The 18,299-nt window shown below is 43.6% G+C and overlaps 1 protein-coding gene across 6 annotated transcripts in view; it reads right to left on the bottom strand.

The window, feature by feature from the left end:
* The window catches only part of RALY (RALY heterogeneous nuclear ribonucleoprotein), a 79,940-nt gene that overhangs the window by 18,433 nt on the left and 43,208 nt on the right, over positions 1 to 18,299 (bottom strand). Inside the window, exon 1 of one of the 6 annotated variants that reach the window (XM_081256805.1) lies at positions 16,558 to 16,626. The exons of the other annotated variants lie outside the window; for them this stretch is intronic. The gene's annotated coding sequence lies outside the window, so the exon portion shown is untranslated. Of the gene's footprint in view, positions 1 to 16,557; positions 16,627 to 18,299 lie in introns of those variants that run through there. 6 annotated transcript variants of the gene reach the window in all.

Consider the following 18,299-nt stretch of genomic DNA (forward strand, 5'->3'; position numbering starts at 1 on the left):
GGCAGGCGGCAAGAGGCCCCTAAATGAAGGTTCCCAGAAAGGCCTCTTTGTACCTTGAAGACCCAGAAGGCAGGTTGTTCTCCCCTTCCGGGCAACAGGGCTGCAAGGGCTGATACTGCAAGAAACCTCTGCTTGCTCACTGTTCAGTATCTCCGATGGAACCTCCACATTCTGTGGCTACTCTATTCTGAACAAGGCTGCAGCAGGTTGTGCCATAGTAGTGTACATGTCCCCATTTCCCTATTGGAGGAACACAGAGAGGGCGGCCTAACCCCACCCAAGACAGACCTTGCCCCAAGTTAAAATAGTAACAGGGGATTATTAGCTTTGAATTCCTGCTTGCCTGTGGAGTCCCAGGTCCTGAACCCCACTTCCACTAGCTGTGTGAACTCGGGAAGGCACTTCACTTCTCTGAGGTTCAGCCTCCCCATCTGTGAAATGGGGATGAAAATCCCTGCCCTGCCCACTTGCAGTGTAGGTTGTTGTGAGGGTCAAAGGAGATAACATATGGGAGTGTACTGTTACCAGAGATTGCTACAAAAATGTGGACAGGGATATTCCCTGGGATGGAGAGCTCCCACAGGTCTTCCTAGACAGAGGCACCCTGGCAGTGAGCCAGTTGGCTGGAAGTAGGCGGTAGATGGTGCACAACTTGGCACTGCAGCCATGCACTGTGCCCCTCAGGTATAAGGGCAGTTGATTAAAATCCTTTCCTGTGAAATCAGTATTTTCCTCATTACAACAATCCTTCTCCTTGAAAACACCTAATGCTACCCCTCACAGTCCCACTAAGGCTTGATCCTGCCAAAAACCTATGCACTGGCATATAAATATATATATTTAATTTCCCACATTCAGACAGGAGAAAAGAAAGCTGACCTCTCTCCAGGGTGCTGATCTAAACACAACTCAGGGCTCTAAGCATCACCCCACAGTGCTGTAAGTTTGGCCCAAAGAGGACCACTGAGAATGATGCCACTGTCATAGCCACTCTGTCCCTCTGGTAACAACATTAATTCCACAAGTATTACTAAGTTCTGCCTCATGAGTGAACCACTGAGCAAGTGCGTCCTTGTCTCCTGTTTAAGACCCTTCAGCAGCTTTCCACCACCAAGAACCAAGTCCAAATCCTTAAACATGGTTTACAAGTCCCTTAACTAGTTAAAGCTACCAAATTCATACACAACAATCCCCTAAGAGATAAGTCACACCCGCTTTACAGATGAGTAAACCCTAGTGCAGAAAGACAAAGGCAGTTGCCCAAGGTCACATAGTGAGCACGTTGGTATGAAATGAGTTCTTCCTGAAGGGCTAGGTATCTGACCCCAAGGTATAGACTCAAATTTACAACCGCCTTTTCTTGGACTAGTCTATATGATGCAATATGGGGATGGGGCATTTATTGTTCAGGTGACCCCTTCAGGGAGCTGCTTAGATAAATGTCCCTTGTTGGAAGCTGCCAATCTGAACTCTCTCACTCCCATAGCTGCAGCATCATTGATAAAATTGGCGTAATGACCAAAATGTTCATTTGCATGTAATATGGTACACATTTGCATACCTAAGTTCAGGAGGCCCAGCCACCACGAGCAGCAAATAAAAGTAAACCAATGAGGGCTTCCCTGGTGACACAGTGCTTAAGAATCCATCTGCCAGTGCAGGGGACATGGGTTCGAGCCCTGGTGTGGGAGGATCCCACATGCCACGGAGCAACTAAGCCCGTGCGCCGTAACTACTGAGCTTGCACTCTAGAGCCGGCGAGCCACAACTACTGAAACCTGTGCACCTAGAGCCCGTGTTCTGCAACAAGAGAAGCCACCACAATGAGAAGCCTGTGCACCGCAAAGAAGAGTAGACCCCGCTCGGCACAATAGAGAAAGCCCGCGCGCAGCAATGAAGACCCAACGCAGCCAAAAATAAATTAATTAATTAAATAAAATTTAAAAACCCAAAAAAGTAAACCAATGAACCACAACAACTTAGGGGGAAAAAAAAGCCAGCCCCCAAAACAATAAGCATAACATGCCCAATACCTAATGAACTTCTAAACTAATTTATTCAACTGATCATGACAGAAGCAGCTGTGGTCTCTAGGGTCTCTTCCCCCCGTCATCCTCTTAGAAAGAATTAACTAACCCTTTCTGGTCCCCTTTCCCCTCAAAAAGGACACTACACTAAACATGTTTCTATACTGCAATAGCTGGTTTAAAAAAAAAAAGTTTCCCCCAAACTTTAATAGATAAGATTCTCAGCTGCAGGAGCATGAGCTTTGGATAGAGACAGACCAGGATCAATCAATCATTTACTTACTAACTGTGTGACCTTGGACAAGTCATTAAACACCCTGAGCTGATGTTCTCTACTAGGCATACTTCCATATACTCCTTCCCTCCACACAGTGAATCATTTCCTGATTCACATACTAAAACCAAGCCCTGCTGATTTGGCCTCCTAAATATTTTTAGAACGTAGCCCTTCTTTCTCCATTCATATTACCACTCAATTCATCCTCCACACCGTCACAATATCATTATATGCCTCCTTTGCTTAAAACCAAAATTAAAGTTTTGCTTTATTATTTCAAAATTCTTGGCCATTAGTTTGGGTGTTTATACTTGTGTCTTTATTTTTTGAAATTACCATAAGTAATCACCTAAACCCCAACCCCTCTATAGGACATAACTATTGTTAGCATCTTGGTATACTGCCTTCCAGTGTTTTTTCTTGTGCATTATATTTGGACTACATGGTTAGATCATTGATTCAATTCTGTAACACAATTTTTTCAACTAACATTATAACACAGTATATATAACGTATCTGTCCTTATTGCTGCATAGTTTTCAATCAGCACCATTTAAAAATAATTATCATTTTTAATAACTCATAGTTTCCCCATGAGTGGATTTATAATTTAGACTGGTCATAGTTTAGGTAGTCATTTAAGCTTTTTCCAATTTCTCAATATTATAAATAATAGCATCTGAGGGAAAGTTCATTCTACATATTGGATTATTTCCTTAGGACAGAGTGTCCCAGAAGTGGAATTACTGTGTCAAAATGTATGAACATTTTTATGGTTGAGATACACTCTGCTTAATTGTTGTCCAAAAGTGCTGTACCAATTTACACTGCTATCACCAATGAATGCCACTTTCATGGCAACCTCACCAGAATCATGTACTGTATTAGTATGTGTGGTGGTGGGCGGGATAGGGGGTGGGGGTAGTTAACAGGGGAAAAGCAAATCCTCATTGCTGTTTTCATGTATACATGAAAATAATAGTCTCCCACGATTGTTACACTAAGTTTTGAGTCTACGGAGTTTTTGATTGCCACAAAGAAGTAATTGTAGGTTCTTAGAGGAATAATATGCTGAAAATTTATTTACTCATTTATCAAAAAATCATTTATTGGGTACCTGTTTCTGCCAGACACTGTACAAAGTATAGAAGTGAACAAAGTATTTACAATCCCTGCCCCGGAGGAATTCACAGTCCACACAGTCCAGTGATGAAAACTAGAAACTATGCTTCATCCCTTTCATCTGGATAAGGGCTATGATAGGAACACATGGGAACTCAGAGGCATGTCACTTACCAAAGGGACAGGACAGAAGGAAGAGGAGGCAGTCAGCAAGGAGTCATCAAGAAGTTCTGATCTTGTCCATAGGGATAAGTTGAAGTTGACCCACACATAGATGAGAGAAAACATTTAGAAAAGAGGAAGTAGCATGAGCAAAGTTGTGGAAGCTGGACAGTGCTTCCACACTGAGTGAATAATAATATGGACTGCAGTTTCGCTGGAGTGTAGAGTCTAAGACTGGATGTTGCAAGAGATGATAGCGGAGAGCCTGGAAAAGGCCAGATCAGAAAGCCCTTGGGGACTGTTGAAGAGCTTGGACTTCATGGGAGCCATGACCCAGGCCTATGTCATATGCAGAAGAGTGCTCAGTAAGAAGAGACTCAGAAGTCCCTATAGGTGTTGAGCCTCTGAACTACAGAAGCCAAACCCCGATCACAACATCCTGCTGTGTCAACTCTTTTTGTCTCATATGTTAGTCTTCTCTTGCCAAGCAGCGCAGAACTTCTGGGGTATTTTCCACAGCACCTAGCACATTGCTAGGCACATGGCAGGGGCTCCGATAATGCTCATGGATCAACTAACTGGAGGTACCTCCTGCAATAATACATATATTCAAGAAACCCTTACTGCCCTGGCATAGCGCCAGCCAACCTCAGCGAGAGCTCAGTCACTGCCTCTCTTGGCAGATGTACTGCCTCAGAAAGCTACCTCCCCCCTTCTTGCTCCTTCTGCCAAATAAAAAAATGTGCCTGGGTACAAGAAACTATAAAGTATGTGATAACTAAGCAGCACATCGGGTGGCCGGCGGGGAGGCCTGAGGGACATAAATCTCCCCATAGTACATTCCGCAAGCCAAGGACTCCCTCAGCTCCACTGGCAGTTTAGGAGTGCCACCACGACCCCCCCATAAAAATAAAATAGGTTTTTCCAATTTAGCATGATAAAAGTCTCCTTTGAGTAGCTGCTGACCTTCTCTGAAGTATTACAACTTTCTACATTAATAACATCTGCTTTAATGATGACAAGGATATTAACAGGATGATTATTTCAACAATTAATATAATAGCAAGTCATTCATGCCCTGCTAGTAGTGGTATGAGCTGTGGGCAATGGGATCTGATGTGCTGCCTAAGATCCATCTGAGGAGGCAGTATTAAAATGATGTTTCTGTGTCATCTCCCCTCCCAGATTGTGAATTCCTGGATGGCAGGGACCACAATCTATTTAATATCGGCATTCCTCCTGCCTTTCAGGATAGACCCTGGGCCAGAGTGGCGCTCAGGGAGTACCTGCTGAAGTGAACTCCAGGAACCACTGTCCCCACCCCCTTCCTCATTCATGCTTTTTAAGAAACAAAGAAGCAGGCGGTACAGATAACGAAGCCAGGAGACTTGGGAGACAGAAAGCAGACATCTTTGCAGGAGCCCAATCCACCCCAGCCTTTAGGAAAGGCTATTTTATAATATAAAAAATGATCATTATGATTCATTAATTGCTTATTTTGTGGTAGATGCATTGCTAAGTATTTTACTTCTCATTCTTACAACAAATCTTTGAGGTTAAGAATTATATCAAGGTCACAATGGCCCTGAGACTCTTAGGACAACGACTCTGGAGTCAGACTACCTGGGTTCAAATCCCAGCTCTGCCATGTACCAGCTGTATGATGCTGGGTAAATGCCTTAACTCCTCTGTGCCTTAGTCTTCTCAGTTGTAAAATGAGAATAATATTACAGTACCTTCCCCATAAGGTTGCGAAAATTCGGTGCTTTAACATATCAGCAAGTGAAGCATTCAGGAGCTTTCTAAATGAAATTATTATTACTACTGGTCCCATTTAATAGATGGCTCCAAATATCACACTCTTAACATTGCATAAGGTTAAGAGAGATTGCTTCACCAATAAAGCGGGACCAGAACCAATTTCTGATTTGGTGATGGAGGCTGGAGCCAGAAGGGTTTTCAGTGCACAAAGCCACTGATGTCATAACCTTGATGAAAACTCTTCAGGATAGCCTTTGTTTTCCATCCCCCAGGAAGATAGAGTCACTGCCTCCTCTGGACCCCGATATTCTCTACAGACCTCTGTCACAGCAACATTTGCTGCACCTCTGTGATTTACACATCTGTCTTTCTCCATTAGACTCTGAACTCCTAGAAGGCAGAGACTCTTTTATTAATCTTTGCAATCCCAGCCTCCGGCACTGCCCTGGCAACAAGTAGACGCAACAGGTGAAAGAATCCGAGGTGGGCACTGTTTCAGTAAATGGTTTCCCAGTGTCCCTGACATGGCAGCTCCTTAAAAGTGAACTGTATATTTGAAGTTCACGGGACGAACCCAAGTTCCTCATCCATCAGTAGGGCAGAAGGACAGGCAAAACAGTGATGAGAGAGACAACAAAGGAGGATCAGAGCGAGAAGCTGGGGACCAGTGGTGTCTTTGTTCAGTAGACTCCAAGGAGCAGAGGCTCAAAAGAGAGGTTGAATCTTCAGCCCAGAAACTGCTGAATCTAAGCTTTCTATGGTGGGGAAGATGTACAAGGTCCTCACCAAGCACAGAGCAACAAAGGCTAGAAACTGCCATCCTCGTTGGAAATCAACACAGCAAGGGAGACCCAGTCTACTCTCTCTGAATTATCTGGTGACCCTGAGATGTGCCCAACCACTGGGCCCTACCATGCTGGCTTAAAGGAAAGAACACTGGGCAAAGAGTTCGCGAAGACTGGAGTTCAGTCCTGGAAATGTACCAATTTTTCAATTAATGAATACTTGAGGATCTACTGTACGTCACGATTGCACTAGGCACCTGTAATACAACAATGAACATATCGCTAATCTGCTGTCAGCCCCTGGAAAAGTCACTACCCCTTCTCTGAGCCTCAGTGTCCTCATAACGACACGTGGAAGATAACCTCTATGTCATAGGATTGTTTTGTGTATCAGATGTGTTTTGCAAAGTTTACGGTACAACTTTGCAAAGGTAAAGGTTGTATTTTTTACTAGAGCTAAACTATAAGGCTTAATAAAAGCAAGGACAGCCCCCACCAAATAAATGCCAAGGACAACTCCCTCTGCCAGGTCTGGATAGAAACCAACGGCACATTCCTAACCACTGAATTCCATGTAAGATGGTGATGGAAGAGCAGAAATCTGACACGTTCTCTTCAAATTCCTCTCAGGATCTTTCCCATAGTTACTGGTATCAGTGTTCATCACTGGGAACTGCACTATGGGCCTCTTGGATGAGCCCCCTGGATGCAACTGAAACTTCTTAAAACAAGAACAGACTTAAAACTTTGTGGGTTAGAGGCACCTTTCCAGACACTGAGCTAAAATTATCTGACCCCTGGTCTTTCAACTGTTTGGAAACATTTGGTGGCTATTAAGCCCGTTGTTTCCTCATTTTCCTGCTTACTGGCATAAACACAACAAAACAGAAAGCTTGATGCTCTAACAATGCTCTCTGATTAGTGGTTTGCAGAATCCCCTGTAATTTTATGATTTGCCGGCTAGAAGACTAAGAACAATGGAGTGCAAATAGTGGTGTGGCCCAAGGGGGAGTCAGGCACCCTGAACTTTAGACTTTGTTCTACTGTGGACTGGCTCTGTAAACTTGATTACAGACCTTAATTGCCTCATCCAAAAAATGAAGGAACTGCACCATATCAGTGTTGCATGAACTCTTCCATGAAAAACCAGTGTTCCTCAAGATGTTAATGAGAGTTTCTCAGAAAAGGGGCTCCAAGATCAAATAAAAACAGCAAACTTGGCATACTCCATCCCTTCCTCCCCACCCTCCCCAGTCACATGCACACTAAGGCTCTAAGAAGTCAACAATAAAGAAATGTACTTTGCATTATTCAGTCTGACTTTTTCTAGATTATTAACATCTCTTCTGGGGAAGACACATAGATCTCTCAGGTGCCTGGTCAGCTCTGACCCGCTGTGATTTGTATCAGAAGTACTTAACCAGTGCCTGGAGCACCCGTTTCCCACTAACCCAGTTCTCTTAACCCAGTGAGGCACTTAAATGATACTCTGGCTTACAGAAATTCATTACATGTAGTTCACTTTACTGTAGTGAGAGTACTAATATTCTTTATGACATCTTTACTGGAGTATAATTGTTCTACAATGGTGATTAGTTTCTGCTTTATAACAAAGTGAATCAGCCATACATATACATATATCCCTATATCTCCTCCCTCTTGCGTCTCCCTCCCACCTGCCCTATCCTACCCCTCTAGGTGGTCACAAAGCACCGAGCTGATCTCCCTGTGCTATGTGGCTGCTTCCCACTAGCTATCTATTTTACATTTGGTAGTGTATATATGTTCATGCCACTCTCTCACTTTGTCCCAGCTTACCCTTCCCCTTCCCCGTGTCCTCATGTCCATTCTCTACATCTGTGTCTTTATTCCTGTCCTGCCCCTAGCCTCTTCAAAACCATTTTTTTTAGATTCCATATATATGTGTTAGCATACAGTATTTGTTTTTCTCTTTCTGACTTACTTCAGTCTGTATGACTGACTCTAGGTCCATCCACCTCACTACATATAACTCAATTTCGTTTCTTTTTATGGCTGTGTAATATTCCATCGTATATATATGCCACATCGTCTTTATCCATTCATCTGTCGATGGACACTTAGGTTGCGTCCATGTCTTGGCTATTGTAAATAGAGCTGCAATGAACGTTGTGGTACATGACTCTGAATTACGGTTTTCTCAGGGTATACGCCCAGTAGTAGGATTGCTGGGTCATACAGTAGCTCTATTTTTAGTTTTTTTAGTTTTTTTTTTTAATTTTATGTATTTTGTGCTGCGCTGGGTTTTCGTTGTTGCACATGGACTTTCCTCTAGTAGCGGTGAGCGGGGGGCTACTCTTCATTGCGGCGCGTGGGCTTCTCATTGCGGTGGTTTCTCTTGTTGCGGAGCACGGGCTCTAGGCGCACGGGCTTCAGTAGTTGCCGCACAAGGGCTCAGTAGTTGTGGCACATGGGCTTAGTTGCTCCATGGCATGTAGGAGCTTCCCAGACCAGGGATCGAACCCGTGTCCCCTGCATTGGCAGGCGGATTCTTAACCACTGTGCCACCAGGGAAGTCCCTATTTTTAGTTTTTTAAGGAACCTCCATACTGTTCTCCATAGTGGCTGTATCAATTTACATTTCCACCAACAGTGCAAGAGGGTTCCCTTTTCTCTACACCCTCTCCAGCATTTATTGTTTGTAGATTTTTTGATGATGGCCATTCTGACCAGTGTGAGGTGATACCTCATTGTAGTTTTGATTTGCATTTCTCTAATGATTAGTGCTGTTGAGCATTCTTTCATGTGTTTGTTGGCAGTCTGTATGTCTTCTTTGGAGAAATGTCTATTTAGGCCTTCTGCCCATTTTTGGATTGGGTTGCTTGTTTTTTTGATATTGAGCTGCATGAGCTGCTTGTAAATTTTGGAGGTTAATCCTTCATCAGTTGCTTCGTTTGCAAATATTTTCTCCCATTCTGAGGGTGAGAGTACTAATTCTTAAAGACTCAGAATACAAGACACTTAAAACACTAAGATGGGAAACCTGCAGTTACTAAGCTCCTAATACTTGTTCCATACTGTGCTCACATTTGTCCATACATTATATTATTTAATGCTTAGACAACCGTAAGAGATAGTTATCCTCTATTACAGAGAAGAAAACTGAGGTTTGAAGAGGCTAAGTAACTTGCCCAAGGTCATTCAGCTAGAATATGATAAGCACCAGATTTCAAACCTAGGACTACCTGTCTCCCAATTCTTAGTTCTGTTTGGGGCTCTGCCACCATAATTACCAGAAGATCGATCACTAACCTTCTTCCCTAACCTTCCCTGGTCTCAACTGTCAAGTGGGAATAGTAATCCTTGCACTGCTGCCCTCAAAGAGTTGCCTTAAGACTCAAAAGCAATAATAGATATGAAAGGGCTCTGTAATATATAAAGATATGAATATAAGGAGTACTTGAAATATTGTGAACAAATGTTGATATTTCCTTTCATGATTTTTAAAGGTATTTGAGGTTCTTGTAGGCTTCCCATGAAGTCAACTGTCCTTAACCCAGTCACCCCACCTCTCCGCCCTGCTCCAAAATAGTGTTCCTTAGAATTTTCCAGTTAGGATTTTGGATAAACAGAAAACACGTCAACTTCTCAGTATTGAGTACTCTTTAGGCTAACTGTCAGAGTCACACTAAGCAGCCAATCTGCTTAAGGAGTCAGAAGTAAAAAACAGCAGTGAGGGTGGGAGTGTTGGGAGGCCTGTAGATATAGGAGACTCCTTAAATAGTGGAACATGCCTGGGAAATAGGTCCAAAGGGTCATTTGGGACAGCAGATCATAGAAGCCTTTGTATAAAATCTATCCAGAAGATCAACAAGTATGTTATGTATGGGAGTAGGAGGGGGCAGGGTTGGCCAGCTTCAATTTGTTCTGGGATGGACAACACCTTGGCAGGGCCCTGACCATAGAAACAGTAGTAGATGAGTAGGGCTCTCAACTCATTCTCTAGTCCAGCCTGGGATCACACCCTCATGATCCACACTGCTGTGGCCATCTGCTCCCTTCAGCTTCTGACAGAGTAAGGCCAAAAACAATAGCAAAGCATTCTTGGAACCAGGCCCTGGTCAGGGACAGATAAATAAATAGCAAAGTCCCTGCTCACAGAGAGGAAGGCACTGCACCAACATAGTCTGAGCCTAACCAGAGGTCCTCTTGTAAAACAAAGTCTCTGGCTCATGGGGTATAGTCAGGAATTGTGTGAACTGAATGAATCAAAGGAGCATTCTTCTATGACTTAAGAGCACCTGTGGTGTCAGGAGCCCTGGATCCCAGTCCTCATTCTGGCATGAATAATTCAGTGAATCTGGGCAAATTACTTAACTTCTGTGGACCTCAGTTTACCAACATGTAAAGCAGGCTCTGGCTACCCCACAAGTTGCTATTTGTAGCCAGTGACATAATAGTTGAGACATCTACTCTGTAAATGGCATGAGATGAAATAGTGGGAGCTGACAGAGCATTGGGACACATGGTCTTAAAAGTTCAGGGCTTCCCTGGTGGTGCAGTGGTTGAGAGTCCGCCTGCCGATGCAGGGGACACGGGTTCGTGCCCCGGTCTGGGAAGATCCCACATGCCGCGGAGCGGCTAGGCCCGTGAGCCATGGCTGCTGAGCCTGCGCGTCCGGAGCCTGTGCTCTGCAAGGGGAGAGGCCACAACAGTGAGAGGCCCGCCTACCGCAAAAAAAACAAAAACAAAAACAAAAACAAAAACAAACCAAAAAAAAAAAAGTTCAGAGCCCAGTCTGGGCAAGACTTGAAATAAGCTCCTTTTCTTTCTCCCCAGGCAATTTAAGTCTGCTTTTCTCACACTGAAGTCATTCTTTGCATTTCTATTGAAGGGAGAGGGAAATGTGCCACTCAAGTATGGAACAGAAAGGCTGCCATCTTTCTACTTTTCAAAGTTTGTTCAGATTCACTGTACTGCAAAAGAGAGCAAAAGATTTGGATTTCTAATCCTAGCTTTTGTTAATCAAAAGCTGTAAAACCATAAACAAGCCTCAACCTCTTTCAGCCTTAGTTTCCTCATCTGTAAATTGGTGGAAGATTTCCTAAGTCATAAGATTATAGTTAAGATTCAATTAATTAATGATGAAAGAGTGTTTTGTAACCCACAAAATGCCACACAAACATCAGTCATTACAGAGCTGTCTTCCCATCAGCTCATGAGCTACACAGGACAGTGGTTATCACTAAATTGACAGGTGAGATAATCAAAGCCCGGAGAAAATACTGATGGTAACACACAGCTCAACTCTGACTTCCTCCAACAAAGGTAATTATTCCTTTTGTTATAGGAGTTATTTATTAGTTTGTTAGCCTCATTAAACTAAAAGATCTCTGGGGGGACAAAGCTACATATATTTTATGCATTTTTGTACCTCAATGCCCAGCACTGGCACACCAGAAAGATGCTAAAGAAATAATGGCAGTAGAAACACATCTAGAACACCCAGGACTCCTAATTCCAGGTATAGAGTTCTTATAACAGAAGTGGCCCAATCCTCATAGACTGACTCATCATAACTTATCTCTTCCTCAATTCCTCCACCCTAGCAAGACTTTCCATTACTAGAGAGAGTCTCTAAGCCTTTGTAAGTGCTGACCCCTTAGCCTTGAACACTCCTCATATGCTTCTTTGCTGAGCTAATTCCTATTCACCCCTCAGACTTGGAGGCCTTTCTAATCTCCCCTAATACTGGGTCAGGTATTCCCTCTCCACTGCTCCCCCCATGTCTGTTTTTTCATAGAATCCTAGCACACAGCATGTGTCAAAAGTATCTGTTGATGGTTGAATGACAAATAGTGGATCTAGAAATCCAAAGGAGATTCTTGGCCTGGAAGTCAGGAGGGCTGACTGTTTCTAATTCTAGCTCCACCACTGCTGTGCTCAGTGATCTCGGGCAAGCCCCAGTTCTTCCTGGACCATCCATAAATGAGCTATCACCTATGAATGAACTCAAAAGCACCGACAATATACGAGACTTAGACTCATGCTAAGTCCTAAGGGTGAGGAACTTCTGAGGCCAGCTGTGTGCTCCAGAGTATGGGAGGCGCAATATCCTCACCCCACGAGCAGCACCAGGTACACTGAACTATGCTGTCAGCAGCCTCCCAGCCTGTTGGTTTACTTAATTTCTCCTGATGAAGTGCCAAGGATAAATCGTAGGTGAGCAGAACACTTTAATGAGACCAGAGCCTAATGAATCTTTTCCTTCCCGTGTCAATTAGAATTTCAAAGCTAGGATCCCCAAGGACCAATTTATTGGGAACAGAGAGAAGCCTTTTGTTCATGAGCTGCTGCCTGAGCTACTTTCCCTGGTCCTGTATGTCTGCTATGTAACAATCTTGCTTACTCAGATATGCCACCTGGTGAGACAGATAATACTTCTGGGGTCTGAACTTGAGGAAGGAGAGGAGGGGTCTAGGGTGTTTCTGGAGGTGAGTGGGGAGGTGGTAAGAGAATCAGAGCAGCCCTGACTTGAATGCCACCTCCCAAGGATACTGGTCTTCAAAGAGCTAATAGCAGCAGATCAACTTGCCATTCACCCAACTAAGTATCAGGTATTTGCCTAAGGTATTTTGAATCCTCCCAACAACCCCCGAAGTAGGTATCAACAGCACTATTTTTTTTCTCGGCCGCACGGCGAGGCTTGCAGGATGGGCTCTCAGTTCCCCGGCCAGGGACTGAACCCAGGCTGCGGCAGTGAAAGCCTGGAATCCTAACCACTAGGCCACCAGGGAACTCCCTCAACAGCACTATTTTACAGACAGAGAAACTGTGGCTCTGAGAGATAAAGTAAGAATTTTAAGGAACTAAGGAACTAGTTGAGGAACTAGCTGAAGAACACAACCAGTAGTTGGTAGACAGGGATTTGAACTCACAATCTGAACTTGCAATTCCAGAGACTGGGCTCCTTCTATGAAACCACAGCATCCTTGCCCCAGGGCTGGCAGGGCCAGCGGCTGATGTCCTGAATGGCAGAGATGGCCTGTGGGCAGCCATGGCCACGTTGGACACTTGCCACCAACACGCTGTCTTTCACCCAGGCACAAGCAAGAGTGCCTGTGTATTGCTGGTCCTTCCATTCAATGATGTTGGCAACCTCACCCCGAGAACATAATCCAAGTAGAGTCACCACTGACATTACCCCCAGACTCCTACCCCAGCAATCCTTTGATTTATGACGAGTTGCCAATCCTTGATCTAATAGCTCCCAGGTACCTAGTTCTCTTGCCTCCCATACTGTCCTCTCCAAGTCACACAGGGCCAGCCCAGCTGCCACTGCAATGTCATCAACAGAAGCAAATTCCAAGGTGAGAAGGTAAGCAAGTCAGGTTTCCAAATGGTTATGAAATGGAATTTTAGGACTCTGGTGGGAAAAACACTTAAGAGTGAGGTCAAGAGGTTTGTCCAAATTTACAGAACTAGAAAATAGCAAGAACCGGAACACAGGCATATATTGAATCCTAACCTGGCATTTATCTACCAAGAGCAGGAATAATAAATACAGAAAAAATGAGATCAGTGGTTTAAATTTTTTTTAACTTTTAATGTTGAGATAATTATAGATTCACATGCAGTAATAAATACTTTTTTTGGGGGGAGGGGGGTGCTGTGCCTCATGGCTTGCAGGATCTTAGTTCCCCAACCAGTGATTGAACCCAGGTCCTCGGCAGTGAAAGCTCGGAGTCCTAACTGCTGGATCGCCAAGGAATTTCCCAATAAATACTTTTTAAAAGCACTTAGCACAGTGTCTGGCACATAGAAACCCACCCAAGAAGAGCTGGCTATTAGATAATTAGGAAAAAGGGAGAGGGCATTCAGGATAGGCTTTTGAGGAAGAATTACTAAGTTTCTCTTTACAGAATTCTGAGGTATACCCATATAACACTTTAAATAATCTTTCCAATGATCCCATCAAGCAGGTATTAACATCCCCATTTTACAGATGAGAAAACTGCTCTCAGAAGTCAACGAACTTATCCAAGATTACTTTGTCCCAGTACATGCCAAAGCTGGGATTCAAATCCAGATATATCCAATTCCAAACGCTATGTATGCTCTTTCTACATTTGCTTCTCTCAAGATAATACGGGCTGGCTTAAAAGACAAGCCTGGATGTAGACTGGAGGTTAAGAGCAGGCTGCCGGTTAAGTAGGGGGGATAGCATGAACTAGGATGTGAAATTTAGCAACATACTGTCTTTGCAAAAGAGTGGTAGTTCGAAGACATTGGCCAGAATAAAACAGCAAACTCACATGACAAAGACAAAATAAAAAGCTAAGGGGCAGATGGCAGAGGGTCACTGAATGCTAGCTGCTCTTGCCAACTATGTGGATCACAACTTGACTCCCCTTTGCTGGACACTAAAGAAAGAGAGGTAGCATGCCAAAACTGAAGAGCCATAGACTGGGAGGCAAAGGAAATCAAGTTCTACCACTGACTAGTTAAGTAGCCTTGGGCAAGTCACTCGTCCTTTCTGGGTTTCTAATACCAGAGGATCAAACTAAAAGATGTCCAGGGACCTCTCTAACTTTGACCTTCCAGGAATCACTCTATTACCAGGTCATGTGTACAAATGTGAGTCTGAGAAATGCTAATGCTGTGATTAAGCAAAGAAGCCTGAAATAAAACAGAGTAATGGTATGACAGGAACCTTGGGTACAGGGATAGAGAAAGAGAGCTAAGTGAGGGAGAGGAGAAATAAAGGAATTAAATGGGATCCAGGTTAATCTTGGATAACAGCCAGAAGACAGCAGACAGGCAAGGGAAGGGAGGCTGAACCAGGAGAGTTACCAATCCTGGCCTTCCTACTAACTTGCTATGTGGCCCTGGATATTAGCCTCATTTTTCCATTGGCCAAATGCAGGGTCCTATATGTTCTGGCCTCAGCTGTCCCTTCTCCAACCTTATCCCTGCTTCTTTCTCTTTGGTGCTGTTCCAACCACACTGTCTGCCTCCTAGTTTCTCTACAAACATGCTCTTATCTTGGGGCCTAGCCTGCATATCTTTCACACATATGAAATAATCTAATAATTAATGATTTACTCATTTTCTGTCTCCCCCACTGAAACAAGTCCCATGAAGGCAGTCTTTGTTTTGTTAACTACCATATCTCAGCTACAAGAATAGTATCAGGCATTTGTTGAATGGACCCCTAAGGTCCCTTCCAATTCTGGCATGCTATGATTAACTTATGGGCTTATGGAACTGGTGAAAATCTCAGAAGTTCAAAGTTCAAGCCTGGGTCAACTTAGGTTAAACCTGTCCTTTTGGCTCCAATTTTTGATATTTGCTTTGCCTCAGAGGGTCTTCAAAAATCATCTCCAAATTTAACAATCACATCCTAACACACAACTACACACATGCACAAATAGACAAATATATACCACTTAATTCAAGAATTATTATCGTATGCTAGATGTGAAACACAGGATTTCCTTAACCTGGAAAATGAGGCCTTATGCAGTTCAGCCCCAACTTACTTTGATAACTTTAACCCTAACCACACTCCATTCCTGAAATCCTATGCTCTGGCTACAATGGACTGTTTACTCTTCTCTGAGACACACATGTGAGCTTCTGTGCCTTTGCCCTCATTGGTCTCTTTGCTTGGAAGCTACAGACTCCCCTTCTCAACTGCCAAATACTTCATCTTTCACGACTGTCAAATGTCTCATCTTTGAAGTCCAACTCAAATATCACCTCTTTTGTGAAGCCTTCCTTGATCTCTCAGGCAATTAGTGTCCACCCCTCCTCTAAGTTCCCAAAGCACTCCACATGCTTCCATTATAGTGATCATCACTGCCACCTACTTACTTTATCTACCTCTTCTCCTTGATCAATTATGGGCTCCAAAGGCCTTGACCATGTGTTTGCCTTCTCCTTATTCCTAAGGACCTACCTCTGTGCCTGGCACAAATGTTTATCATATTGGATGTTAACATGGCACCACAACTAATAACACTTCTTAACCTTCACTGGCACACTCGATCAGATAGTTCTTCCAACCAAAAGTTGGTTTCCCTCATACTTCTACCCACTAATATGAACTCCTATGGGACTGGAGAAGAAACTGGAAAGAAAGAGGAGAAATAGTATTTGCAGAGCCTTGAATGTCATGCTAAGGACACTGGATTTTATTCTACAGGTTTTATGAGCAAGAAAGTGATAGGAATAAGATCTGTATCTTAAAACCTATGGAGAGAAAAAGGGGGTTATATTTCAGGGTCAAAGACTGGAGATGGGGAGACAGGCTAGTTGACAATGAAAAAGTCTCAGTGAAAACGGATTAAGATCTGGCCTTGGATGGTAGCATTGGGGATAAGAAGATGGGCAAAACATTTCAGAGACAAAACCACATAATGAAAGCAGTTGCCTACTTTACCTGAGTGAAACTCTGCTCAAAACAAACTTCCTCCAGGTGGAACTTTGTGACCTCTTTGCATCCAAGATGGCCCTGAGGGTAACCAGAGCAGAGAAAAAGCCTCCATGACTAGGTGAAGGGGAAGAAGCAAGCCTAGGATTAGCAAAGGCCAAGCTCCAAGCCAGAGAGTAGGGCTGTAAGAGACGGCTCAAGGTCCTGCTAATAGCTGCTACCTGCAGAAGTTTCTGCAAAGAAGTCGGGTCTGTGCCCTGAGCAGAAAGATGCCCTCCTGACTTGGAGAGCTCTAGCCAGCTTTAATACCAGAGACTCTGATGATTTTCAGTGGTGCTTTGTTAAGGAAAATTATCCAAAAACTGGAAGTAAAGGAAAAAGATAACTGTGTGAACTTTTAAAGTCATGTTAGGACATTTTTTTTAGTATATATCTGAGAGTCATCTGATACTCTTGGAGAATGGAATTTTGTTTGACTTACTGTTCACAAACAGTTAGGGCCCAAATATTTTAAAACTCTGCAAAGTTAGAGGTTAACATATAGCAAACTGAGAGGTAGAAAAGATAACATGAAATGTTACATTTTCATTAGGACATTAATCAATTTTGGATCTAATTTAGCAATCTCATTTCAGCAACCCTTTTTCCACTAAGAACATAAATCCAGTTTCTCAGCTATTCTCTTTCTGCTAGTTCCCACACTGAGTTAAACAAAACCTGACACATGCTCACCACATGGATGAGAATTATGCCCTGACATAGTACACACATCCACAGGCCTGCCTACCTACCTCACACGAACCAGATGCCAGGAGGCAAAAGAAGCCTGGCATCCAGGCACAGGATTTTAGTGAAGTGAAACAGGTGGTCACTTATGAAATGACATAAAGCTCAGTGTAGCAGAAAGGGCACAAAGCTGAGAGTCAGACCTGGCACTAATTCATTGTGTGACCTTGGGCCTATTACTTACTGCCCCTTGCTGGGCCTCAATTTCACAATTATAAAATGGGTAAGTTGATCTAGGTCAGTGTTGTTTTATAAACTGTGTTCCTGGCAACTCTGCAGGTTTAAGGCAGATGCCTCAGAGCCTGTCTTTGATGAGGGTAAGGGGGAGGCTGGACTGGTGGACTCTGGGCCCACCACTGCCACAGAGCAGCTCTGTTTGAGATGTTGAATTATATGTTTAAATAAAGGGCTCCTCCATAAACTTGATAACCGTTAGTTAAGATCTCTTCCCACTCTGACATCCTAAAATTCCATCATTTTATGGCAAATGATCCTGGGGCAATACAGAGCCCAAAATACCTCCTCTTACCCTATACTTAAAAACATATCATTAGAAGAGGGTCTCATTAAGAAGGCCCTAGCAGTTGAGTAGGAAGGGGTGAGGAAGGGGACAAGTGGGCAGAGGAGGCTCAGAAAAGGGCAGAGACTAAAGGCCTGCCCCTTTTGCAAATGAAGATTGAGTGGAACCCAAGGCCAGGGACAGGACCCTTTCAGGGAGGGCTTAGATTCACTGGCCTTATCAAGACTAAGGAGTTGAACTCTAGCCCCTGACTCTGCCACATAAAGGCAGATGCCTTCAGTTTCCTTAGACTAAAATCTCTACAAGTAAGGTGCTTTGTAAACTGAAAAATGATTACAGATTTGAAGACCTATTAGAGCAATCTTATTCTTAAATCTTTTATATTATTCTCCTCTCCTGCCAGGTCCCTGAAGGAGGCTCATCACACTTGAGTGTATAGACCCCC

This window comes from Mesoplodon bidens, assembly GCF_964165515.1.
Source record: "Mesoplodon bidens genome assembly, chromosome: 15".
NCBI classification, from domain to species: domain Eukaryota; kingdom Metazoa; phylum Chordata; class Mammalia; order Artiodactyla; family Ziphiidae; genus Mesoplodon; species Mesoplodon bidens.